Below are 12,069 nucleotides of genomic sequence, written 5' to 3' on the forward strand. Positions count from 1 at the left end.
TATGTAAATAAATAAAATAAATAATAAATACATAAAGAATAAAAATATTTGCATTACAGTAATGAGTCAATTAGTGTACAGTAATGAGAATATAATAAGTACTATCATGGAGAATAATGGCAATTCCAAATACAGTTTTGTGAATATTTGGGGGTGGGGATGTGCGTACTTGTCTTAATTGTCGAAAGTAATGTCACAGTGCAAAAAAATCTTAATGGATCTAAAAATAGCCTCATTTTTTTTTTTTTTTTTTTTTTTTTTTGGAGGGGGAACCAGGACCGGGATTTTATGAGACTCACCATAGTATTATATTGTTTTTGATGCACTGACATTAGGAAAGAATACATTTTTTTAGCTTATATTTTCTATAGAGTTATGCTACAGAAATACTCCTTTTTTGAAAATATCAGTAAACCTTTTCAGACCCCGATTAAGTTCCAGGGGCACCAAAAATATGTCCATTTATTTCAGTTCTAAATGAAGCCATAAATGATAATAAAAAATAAATAAAAAAAAATAGAAAATAAAAATGAAAAAAATCAATTCTGGGGTAATGTTTTAGCTATTTCTTGTGTCCATTATAATACACATTGGTTCTTAATTATGCTTTTTTTCTTTTTCTTTTTTTTTCTTTTTCTTTTTGGCCTTTTGTCAAATGTCGCCATGCTGTAATCCAAAGTAAGATTTTTTTGTTGTTGTTGTTGTTGTTTTTTAAAGTAACAGTGTGTGATTTATGACTCTCATAGTTTGACATAGCAGCATCTAATCATATAATTCTCGATTTGAATGGCTCCAAATAACAAAACATAATACAAAATAAATAAATAAATAAAAAACACTAGAGAAAAGTGATGTCCATTGGAATGGATGCAGGGTCTGAAGATCTGCAATGGATCTTTTAAGCTGATGTGATCATATAGTCATGGCCATGGAAATACAAAACCATTGCTTTTTAAATCTCACAGGCAGAAACATTACTACTATACAGATAAACAGACACACACATCATGTGTTCATGTCTTAATTTTTGCATTACAGTCCTGTATCTCCCCCCCCCCCCCCCCACACACACAGCCTTTCCCTTAATCATGAAACAATCTTGGAGTGTTGTGTCCCCTGCCTGGCCTGTGTAAGCCATGATGATCCATTGCTGAGATACCCTTTCAAAGGGGCCAGACATGCCTCGACCACACCACGCCCATTGTGTTCTGGCTTAATCCTGCATGCATTTCAAGGCTGGGCCGTACTTCAGAGGAATCTCCTATCAATCTAAAGAAGAAAAGAAAGAACACCCCCCCCCCCCCCCAACCACCCAGCCCCTTTCAAATGAATCACTGTGATAAGATGCTCATCCTAATAACAGTAATTATTTTATATTTGGTAAAGACCCTTCTTTGGCATGATTGGGCTCAACATCAAAGGGCTCCCCAGATTTCAGAAAGAACAAAAATTTGCTGATCAACAAATTTTGGATGTGAATATGCTAGAATTGTTTTCACACTCAAACTCAAACTGCTTGTTTGAACCAAAAAGTGAAAAAGATCCCAGTTTTGTTTGTTTCCACTCTGTACCTAACCATAAAGGAATCTCCCAGGTTCAGTAAATTAAGCTCAACTGACAACATTTTTGGCATAATGTTGATAACCACACACACACCCACACACACACCCACACACACACACACACACACACACACACACACACACACACACACACACACACACACACACACACACAAATAAATAAATAAATAATATACAAGAAAATAATAACAATAATAATTTCGACTTGTCCCTCAAGGTTACAGTGAGGCACTGACAATGGAAGTGAATGAGGCCAAAAAAAGTAGTTTAAAAGAAGTTTAAATAAAGTAAAGTAGTTTAAATTGTTGTTTTTATCATTGGGTGTATGGCGCTGCATTGCCATGGCAACGCAGTTGTAAAATTGGAGATTGGAGACTTTACACAGGAAATGTAAGTAAGCAATTTTATCGCACTGAAATCCTTTTAAAATGCATATTGTTTACGTCTTGTGGTTATCCCTTTTAAACAGTGAGTATTTTAATGTTTACAGATTGGCCCCATTCACTCCCATTGTAAGTGCTCACTGGAACCCAGATTATTGCATAAAAAAATGCAATAAAAAACTGTGGTGATCAACATTATGCAACAAATTCTGTTGATTGTGCTTAACTTGTATTGAACTCGGAATATTCCTTTAAAAGTGGGCTCAAGTCTCATTTTAGTCCATTTTAGTTGTGACTGAACTCACTCACTTTCTAGTCACATTATTGTTTTCAAATTCCTTACTTTGATGTAGTATAGCATGACAGTCTGGTCATATATAGTTGAGAGCAGTCTTTTAATTTAGCCTACTACTTTCTCGTGCTGTAATCTCCATGAAACCTAAATGGTCTAGATTAATTTGGAGTGTTAACATTTACAACAAGCAAAAAATTATGCAAATCATTCTCAGGCCCTTGACACAACCCATGTGTGAAACTGTCTCTAAAAATATTAAATATTCACTTTCATGGCATCTTTTTGCCATGCAATGAAAGGGAATAGTGACTTTGGCAAACTTTCTGCCTAACATCTCCTTCACTTTACCAAGCACTAGTACACACAAAACCACATAATTTCCTGTCATTCCAGCTAGCATCACAATCTGTGTCATGTTGTCATGTGATCACATTCCATTCCCATGACATCACAATGGCTGAATGAGTGAGCCGTGAGTGAGAGGAGGATGATGTTGACAGCTCAGTTGTAGTGTGAACCCACATCCCGCTGAACCAAACACCTCACATGCCCTCAACTGAAGCGGCCCTTGGTCAGCTTTGATGCGGAGCCTGTTTTTAGCAGCCCAGAATAAACTATTATTCACAGGATGCCATCCAAACCATGGGCTTTGCAGGTGAAAATGTCCAATTGCTTTTTTTGTAGCCAGGACTTTAAGGCATGTGCCTATACAGAAATTAGCATTCAAAAATAAACCTAGACAAGGCAGAATAAGTCCACCTAAGACAGGGAGGAAGAGAGAGAGAATATCAGGAAGCAGCACAGGACAATATTATCAGCTACTGGCTTTGAGGATACAACTAGTATTGGATTACCATAACACGACACCCTATAAAACGTCATACAAACGTCTCAATCAAAACTAAACAGACATCTGGATTTGCAGCTACTCGTAAAGGGACCTACAGTAGTTAACTAGAACCACTTGTTTCTACACTGTAAAAAAAAAATCCTGTTAAAAAATAAATAAAAAAATGGCAGCTGTGGTTGCCAGAATAATTATGTAAAAAATACAGTAAAAATGTAAACAACTTTACAGAACAACCTGTACATTTTACAGTTTAAAACTGTTGTAATTTGCAAGACCACGATGGCACTGTAAAAAAAAAAAAAGTCAATTAAATTTACAGTAAAAAATGTCATAAACTTGATATAACCTTCTGAAACTGTAAAAAATCTGCTTTTTACTTTATAAGGTATTGTTAATAACCATAAAAATGACAGAAGAGCACATAATGACATGAAGTTCACCAACAGTGGCTCTTCTAGGAAATTGGAGTTTGAATTAACAAGCATTCCGTTTGTCCATTTGAGCATTCCGTCAATGGGATTTTACCAAATTTTCATCATCCGCTGTGTGAAAACCGTATGTCTGATCAGTTAGAAAAGACATATCACACTATTCCAGAACAGTCTGAAGGTCTGTGACACGTTTGGTAGCTGCAGCTTGAAAGCTCTAGGAGCAGTTACAGTCAGAATATTTAGTCTTTAAGGATTTTGAAGAAAAAAAAAAAACTTTGTCAAGCCAACATAATAAATGGTCATTATTCATTTAATTTGGTTGCTTTGCCATATAATACCATGAAATCATCAATAACATTTAACCTTTCTCAATACTTTAGTGTGTATGGGGTTGTGTGTCATTCAGGCCCAACTCTGCTGTCGCCCCCTTTGAAGCTGACATGGGAGAGATCTTTTAAGGTCTTGTAGTTGTTTTAACCCCTGCTGCCTCTCAGCATGTTAAGCCTACCCAAACATTCATCCCCTGGGTCAGTGACACCAACGACAACATGCATAAGTCTTTTCTATCAGCTCGTCCCCACTGTGAGCTACCTGACAGGAATGGCCATCATCAGTCCTGCAAAGGCCAAATCAGGCTCTGCAGGCAGCTGTAAGCTTCAGGTACGAGCACAGATCAACTACACAACAAGCATATTAAATCTAAAAAGTTAAGCAGTATCACATAATTTGTTGGTCACCTTGTTTGGGAAATTGTTTATCTCAATTGTAAATGATAACAAGCTGACAGTGGATTTTTCATGACAATTCTATCCAAAGTCTACAAAATAATGGCTCAATATTTGTAATATTTGTAATGCACGATTGACTGAATTAATGAATGAATGTAATACAAGGGAATACGTATCAATTAACACAGTCCTTTAACCAGTGGCGGGCCGTGCATTTACAGTCTAGGCCTTCAGTGTGATTCATGCCATTAAGAAAACACAGTTTCACAATGAATATTTACATTTATGCATTTGGCAGATGCTTTTATCCAAAGTGACTTACAGTGTGCTTATTACAGGGACAATCCCCCCAGAGCAACCTGGAGTTAAGTGCCTTGCTCAAGGACACAATGGTGGTGGTTGTGGGGATCAAACTGGCAACCTTCTGATTATCAGTTATGTGCTTTAGTCCACTATGCCACCACCACTCCTGGTATGACACCTGGTATGAATATGACACCCTATGCCTTTGGGCATCATGCATTATGTCGCAGATAACTAGTAATACCAACTGACATTTTAAAAACACGTCCACGCACGGAAGCCAGAACTTGAAACGACACTTAATGCTCAAGTAAGCCTAATTTTAACTGCAGCATGACTGTTTTGTGAAATGAACATCTCCCGAACAGACATTCAAAAATCATAATTTTTCATATGAATCTACCAAGGACGTCTATAATACCTGGAAAAATCTATCTAATAATATTTGCGATTTAAATGTTGCTTGCAAAAATTTTTGTTTCATCAGGGTACACGGTTATGCTGCGTTCCATGCAAGTTGGATGTGGGATAGTCCTACTTGATATCTCTGACCATAAATGCATTCTGTTCCCCGATATTCAGAAGATGACGTTTAAGGAAACAAAACTGCAACGCTCCCGTTAGCTTAGCAGGTGTTTGACTCTTATTAGAGATGTCTCCTAGAAACCCAACTGATAAACAATGCTGCAGTGCTAGCATTTGTGCTTCAGGTGTACGATTATCAAAAGAGATTATAATGTTTTATACACCTGTTTCTGTAGGCGTTTGTTTAACCAGCTTCAATATCATGTGATGTGGAAACAAATGTTTTTCACTTACTTTGTATATCTCCCTGAGTGTCGACATGTTTGTGTGATATCATACCCCTGCATCTCAGCAAAATCAGAGTTGAGGATTTCTGCACGAGCCAACAAGTTGTAATTCTGACTTCAAGATGCATTACATTGCACTTTTCCTAGTAGGAAGTTGTAAAATCCGACTTTCCGAGTTGAATGGAACACAGCACTACTTTTCAAAACTTGATCCGACACTGAATGCTCAAGCAGCCTAATTTACACTTAGAAAACTCCTGATGTTGCTATAACAATGCAAAAAGCACTTACCAATTTACTTGAAGTGAAAATCAGTCTTCCTTTCCTGATTAATAAATTAATCAATCACACGGTCAGAACATCTCATGTTTTTAAATCCATAAGGATCTCTTTCTCAATGGCAATACCAGCAGTGATGACAGCCGACTCATCAGCAAGATCTTACGCTTTTCGCTCTTGAATTACGTACATCACTTAAAGTGTGATTGCGTCACTCAAGGCCAGCTAGAAGGCCTCGACTGGGACATATCCTAAAGATCACACCCAACAAAAACAAATTAATCAATCTGATTGGCTGATGAATCTGACCATCTGACTTTAGCTGCCCATTCATTTGCACTGTTGAGGGATTCTGAAGAAATTCTGAAGGCCTGAGGGGTGGAGCTCAGTCTCACGCGTTGCTTCGGGCATGCAATTTGTGAAACAGTTGTCACACTTTGCTTGTAAGCATCACTGAATAAATTCTGACTGGATAAACTTTTCGTTTTTCTCTATTTGTTTGTAAGAGTGAAAAGCAATTAAAAATACATAGGCAAAAAGGTGATTGAGAATGAAAGGATGAAAAATATTTATTTATTTGTCATGGTAGGTCAGCAGAGAAGGCTGCAGAGTGGCTTTTGCACTGCCTATAACTCATACGTGATAGTACAATTGTAATATATCGTACAATTTTCTTCTGTGGTACACAAAAGTGATTTTTCAAAAAAAATCATGGTTAGGTTTGGGTTTGGGGTTAAACTTAAGAAACAGCATCATAACATTGTTCGTTGGTTCATTAAATTTTTCTCATTGGGAATAAAAGCGATAAGTTTGTGTACAAGCTAACTTTTGCAATTTCTAACAATTTCACCAATGATTACATTTGTAAGCGGCAATGTTACAATAAAATGTTTGATTTTATTTAATGTAGTTTAAATGAATTGATCATTCAATTGAGTAAAACAATCATAACTGTAATTTTAATTATGCTACCTCATCTGTCAGCATGATGACAGTGAATCACGTTCAGTCTCTTTGTACGTTACATCACTGTTTTGGTCGATGCTCACTTGCGTCCCTATGGAGTGTGTGCACGAGCTCGAGCATGAGCAATAGGTAGCTGGCTGCAGTTCCCTTAACGGCCACAGGTGTCATTAATAACAAGGGTTTCTGAATCTTACATTCTGCACCTTTAAAATAACTCATCATAGTAGTCGATACCGAACCTGGTCTCATGACAAGTCGTAATAATATGGTTAAATCGTAAGATATCGCACGAGTTGGCTCATACAAAAACGTACAGAGTTTTACTCCAAACCTAGACCTAACCCTGATTTTAATAGGAAAATAACTTTTGTGTACCACAGAAGAATAAAGGCGTCGGGGTTTGGAACGAGACGAGGGAAGCGTATTACAGGATATTGACATCCTGTACATCAGTCATTTGTATTGCATAAATAAGTAACTAACCAAATGAGAGGGCCTAACCAAATGTTTCATAGTATGTACATCTTGAATGCACTGTAAGTAAGTGACAAAGCATCTGCCAAATGCATAACTGTAAACCCAAATAACCACACAAGTCAACATTTGTGTAATTGAAAACAGTTAACGCTTTATTTTATGATCGATATAGCTTCTTTAGAATTGGGTGTCTTCAGCTAAGCCTTCAGCTAAAGTTGCACGTTGACAGCATCTAACAGCACTGTATTCTTAAACAGTGCCTGTGCCCCTCCCTCACTAAATGGAATAATTACCCCTGTCATTACCCAGTCCTCTCTGCCCCTGATACAACTCAAAGAGAGGTGTCACTATCTGATCACTATGCAAATGCAGTTAGCTGCCTGCAGTTATAAATCAATGGACCGATGGATGGGTTGTGTGGGGGAGGCCAGAGTCTGACGGCACTGTCTGTCTGTCTGCTCCCAGCAGGTCCACTGTCCCATGTGTCTCCGAGGTAGGTGGGCCAGGGCATGTCTACCAGCTCAGAGACTCGGGGAGAAAAGCCAGAGGGGTTCAGGCCTGGGCTTGTTTGGAGGCCTTTGAATGCCAGGGACTCTTGACCCCCTTTATTTGAATGTAAAATGTATGCAAATCTAAAATGCTTCAGTGAATCCAGTGGAATCTACTTGCCTCAGTTCATGAGAGAGTAGAGATTTACATAATACTCTATAAATGATAATAATGCATTGATTTTATTTTATTCAGCTTACATGATACATCAACAAAGCCAACATAACTTCTATCTATCTATCTATCTATCTATCTATCTATCTATCTATCTATCTATCTATCTATCTATCTATCTATCTATCTATCTATCTATCTGTCTGTCTATCTATCTATCTATCTATCTATCTATCTGTCTATCTGTCTGTCTGTCTGTCTGTCTGTCTGTCTATTTTTTTGTTCTACTTGGAGCTTGAAAGTTTGGAACCCATTGACTTATGGATATATTCACATCATATCTCCATCAGTTTTGTGTGTGTGTATGTGTGTATTCCGCAGAAATAAATAAAGTCTTATGACTTTGAGGCAGTAAATGGTGAGAGATGTAAAATTTTTGGGTGAACTATTGCAAGTTTAATTTTGTTCAAACTCAACCTAAAATCTAACAAAAGTTTAGCACCTTATCAAACAACTTTGAAAACTTCTCCACCTGGCTAAGTTAGGGTTCATTCAATACAGGACTGATATCAATTTGCATAAGTTTGACTAATGTTGGGGCAGACTCAGTGTCTCTGGTGGTTGTTGGACTGGAAAAGGCCGCTTGTGTAAATAAAAGTGTGACAGTGATTACTCTTCTTGGAGTGTGCTATACACAGTTGTTTAGCCACATTATCTTTATCTAACACCATCAAAAGGCACATTATCTTCATGTTGTCATTATTGTTGAGTGAAATACATGTAGATTAGAATGCTTCATTGACTCATTAAAATGGGTTGGCTTCAGTTAGGCCCTACTTTTAGATGGATCTATATGTTGTCATTTGGTGCTAGCGCTAGCACATTTTTTCCCAACATAGCCTCATAACAACTCATAATAATTTGTATGAGATGGCGAAATCTTAAGATATCGTACGAATTGGCTCGCACAAAAAGGTACAACTTTTATTCCCATATAGAGAGCAACCAATCAATTAACAGAATTTTAAATCGATTCAATACAGGCATTAATTTTTAGCTAGCCTCCTATCGAACACTTTAAGAAAGGAAACATCTGTGAACAAATATGGTTACTGATTCCATATTTAATCATGCAACACATATGATTTTTTTCAATAACCTGTGATATCTTTCCACACGCAGATGTTTTATTTCTTCCATGGTACACAAAGTTATTTTCCTATTAAATCATGGTTAGGTTTAGAGTTTGGCTAGGGCGTATAACGTTTAAAGGGTCTGTTAAAAATGCCTGTTAGTTGTATTCATTTTTTTTAATATTGTTTTAGAAGAAAACTAAATATAGAGTGGTGTCCAAAGTCTGAGGATCACACATATATATATATATATGGTATCCATCAAGGCTGCACGATTGACTGAATTAATGAAATAGCAATTTGTCCATGAACGGTAGCGCTTCATGCATTAATATCGAATAGTGATTAAAACTGACTGGAACTACATGTGCATTCAACGATTTGAACCGCACGCATTCCAGCCAATCAGAATCGAGTATTCGAGCAGACCATGGAATTGGTTCAAACCATTGAATGCACAAGTAGTTCCAGTCAGTTTTAATCACCATTCGATATTAATGTGCTGTTTGTAACCCTAGCAACATAACATTACAGAGCAAGCAGAGTGAGCTATAGCAACTGAAAACATTTCCTAATCACTTTCAACAGCATAGCTAATATAATGGAATTCGTGTTGGACGGAGGGCGAGAGAAGGAAATCAGGACCTATTAAATGCGTCTTTCGCTGTCCGTCAAGTCGATGTAAGACGATTTAAACTGTAATGTGTTGTTTATGCTATGTGTTGAAGTGTCGCCTATAGCCACTAGAGGCCACCCCCACAGGAGATCAGCAGTTACAGAAATGCTCAAACCAGCCCATCTGGCACCAACAATCATCCATGTGATTATCTAATCAACCAATTATGTGGCAGCAGTGCAGTGCATATAATCATGCAGATATGGGTCAGGAGCATCAGTTAATGTTCACATCAACAATCAGAATGGGGAAAAAATATGATCTCAGTGACTTGGAGCGTGGCATAATTGTTGGTGCCAGATGGGCTGGTCTGAATATTTCTGTAACTGCTGATCTCCTGGGATTTCACACACAACAGTCTCTAGAATTTACTCCGAATGGTGCCAAAACCAAAAAACATCCAGTGAGTGGCAGTTCTGTGAATGGAAACACCTTGTTGATGAGAGAGGTCAACAGAGAACGGCCAGACTGGTTTGAACTGACAAAGTCTACGTTAACTCAGATAACCGCTCTGTACAATTGTGGTGTGAAGGATATAATCTCAGAATGCTATTCTGAGATGTGGGTTGGCGCTGTTTTGGCGGCACTAGGGGGACTTACACAATATTAAAACAGGTGGTTTTATATGTTGTGGCTGATCGGTGTATATATAGCTATATATATATATATACAGTACATTCCCGAAAAGATTGTTTCTCTTATCTCCTTAGAACCTTTTGCATAAGAAGATTTTTGTGATTCCGGCCTATCTTATACACCGCTGACATTAAGGCAAGCGGGTATGGTATGAGGTATTTCAGCCAGCGCAACATCAATCAGTTTTCAGATTCAATAAATATAATGGGTCTGAATCAGGGTTTGAGCGCTTTTAATGAATCATAATAGTAGGAGGTCTGACATTATAATGGCTCAATTACTTCAACTCTTTTATTAGACCAATGCTAGCGGGCTGCATAGCCATTGTAGTCAATATTCCCTAACACACACACACCAATCATCTCCATCACATATTGCTGACCCCAGCCATGAGTGGCTGTTACCTTTAATAAACGGAGCAATCGTCGGGCAATTACATCTAATGAAACTCCAGCTGAGAGGATGGTCTTATGTATAACACTATTATCTTTCAAGAAACCACATTCATACAGAGTTCTGATCACTTATAAAGGAAAATGTAAAGGGTTGGAAAGGTGAAGTGTCTGTTGAAAATGCCTGTTAGTTGTATCTAATTTTTAAAGAATGTTTTTTTAAAGAAAACTACATATAAAGTGCTGTCCAAAAGTCTGAGGATTACTATATATATATATATACTGTATATAAAAACAACAAAATATTATTATGTAAAATGAATTAAATATATTCAAGATTTTTAGATCATTTGTGATATAGATGCTCTTTGGAACATTCTCAAATCATGCTGGATAACATATTCATCAGGTTTTAAACAAACATTGCTAATACAAAGAATAATAATAACATTATACAATAAATACATATTTTATTAATATTAATACATTTAAATAATTATTATAATTTAATTAATAATTAAATAATTACATGATTAGTTTTAATATCATATTTTCCCCATTTTAATTTTAATTCTGCATTTTAAAATGCAGAAGCATTTTTACTAGTGATCTCACTTTTGGGCCTCTGTATTTATGAAAATATTGACTCAAAAAGTTTGACTATTTGTTCTAATAACCTAATGGAGGAGATTATTTCTTGGTTTGCTCTTTCATATCTCAGGAAACAAAATGGGGATCTTCATGTTTTTAAGCATCAAACTTTGTCTTATATGTTTCTAGGCATTATTCAAAAGACACAAATTGCTGACCTATTTAAGCAAAAGTCTCTAATTGCTCTCTTTTCAATCTCATTCAGGTCATGCATGCACATTGGAATGTTCTTTTGATTGTGAAAGGTATTAAAGTGTGTGTGTGTGTATATATATATATATATATTTATTTATTTATGTATTTATTTATTTATTTTTCAAAAGTGGGAGGAAACCCATTAAATAAAGCATCGATTGTGCTGAGTTTACGTCTCTGCTTATAGTGCAGATCTTCTGTTGTTTTTGATGGCATGCTAAGTTTATGCCTGCCCGTGGCACCAATGCTATTGTGGGATGTAAGGTAACCTGCTCAACAAGACAATACCTCATTTACTCGACGCCTCAGCACAAGACCAGATCAAATAACGAGAAATTTGAGGGACAAAAGCCACTGATAAGCTGAACCGAAGAGAATGGCCACTTTGCTGCTTGTGCGAGACCAAGAGATGCCAGAGAAATCCGAATCTTGATGGTGGGACAGGCCTTGAGATAAACACTACAAGGAAATGTGAATCCAAACTGACAGCGCACTGATGTTAAGGAATTTAGCAATTGCAAAGAATTAATCACAGCTTAGATGCTTTATATTACAGCTGCTGTACACAGCCTGATCTTATGAAAAGCATGTGCCTGTGGCGACATTTTTGCAAAAT

The sequence above is a fragment of the Myxocyprinus asiaticus genome, chromosome 36 (genome assembly GCF_019703515.2).
Source record: "Myxocyprinus asiaticus isolate MX2 ecotype Aquarium Trade chromosome 36, UBuf_Myxa_2, whole genome shotgun sequence".
In the NCBI taxonomy this organism is placed as follows: Eukaryota; Metazoa; Chordata; class Actinopteri; order Cypriniformes; family Catostomidae; genus Myxocyprinus; species Myxocyprinus asiaticus.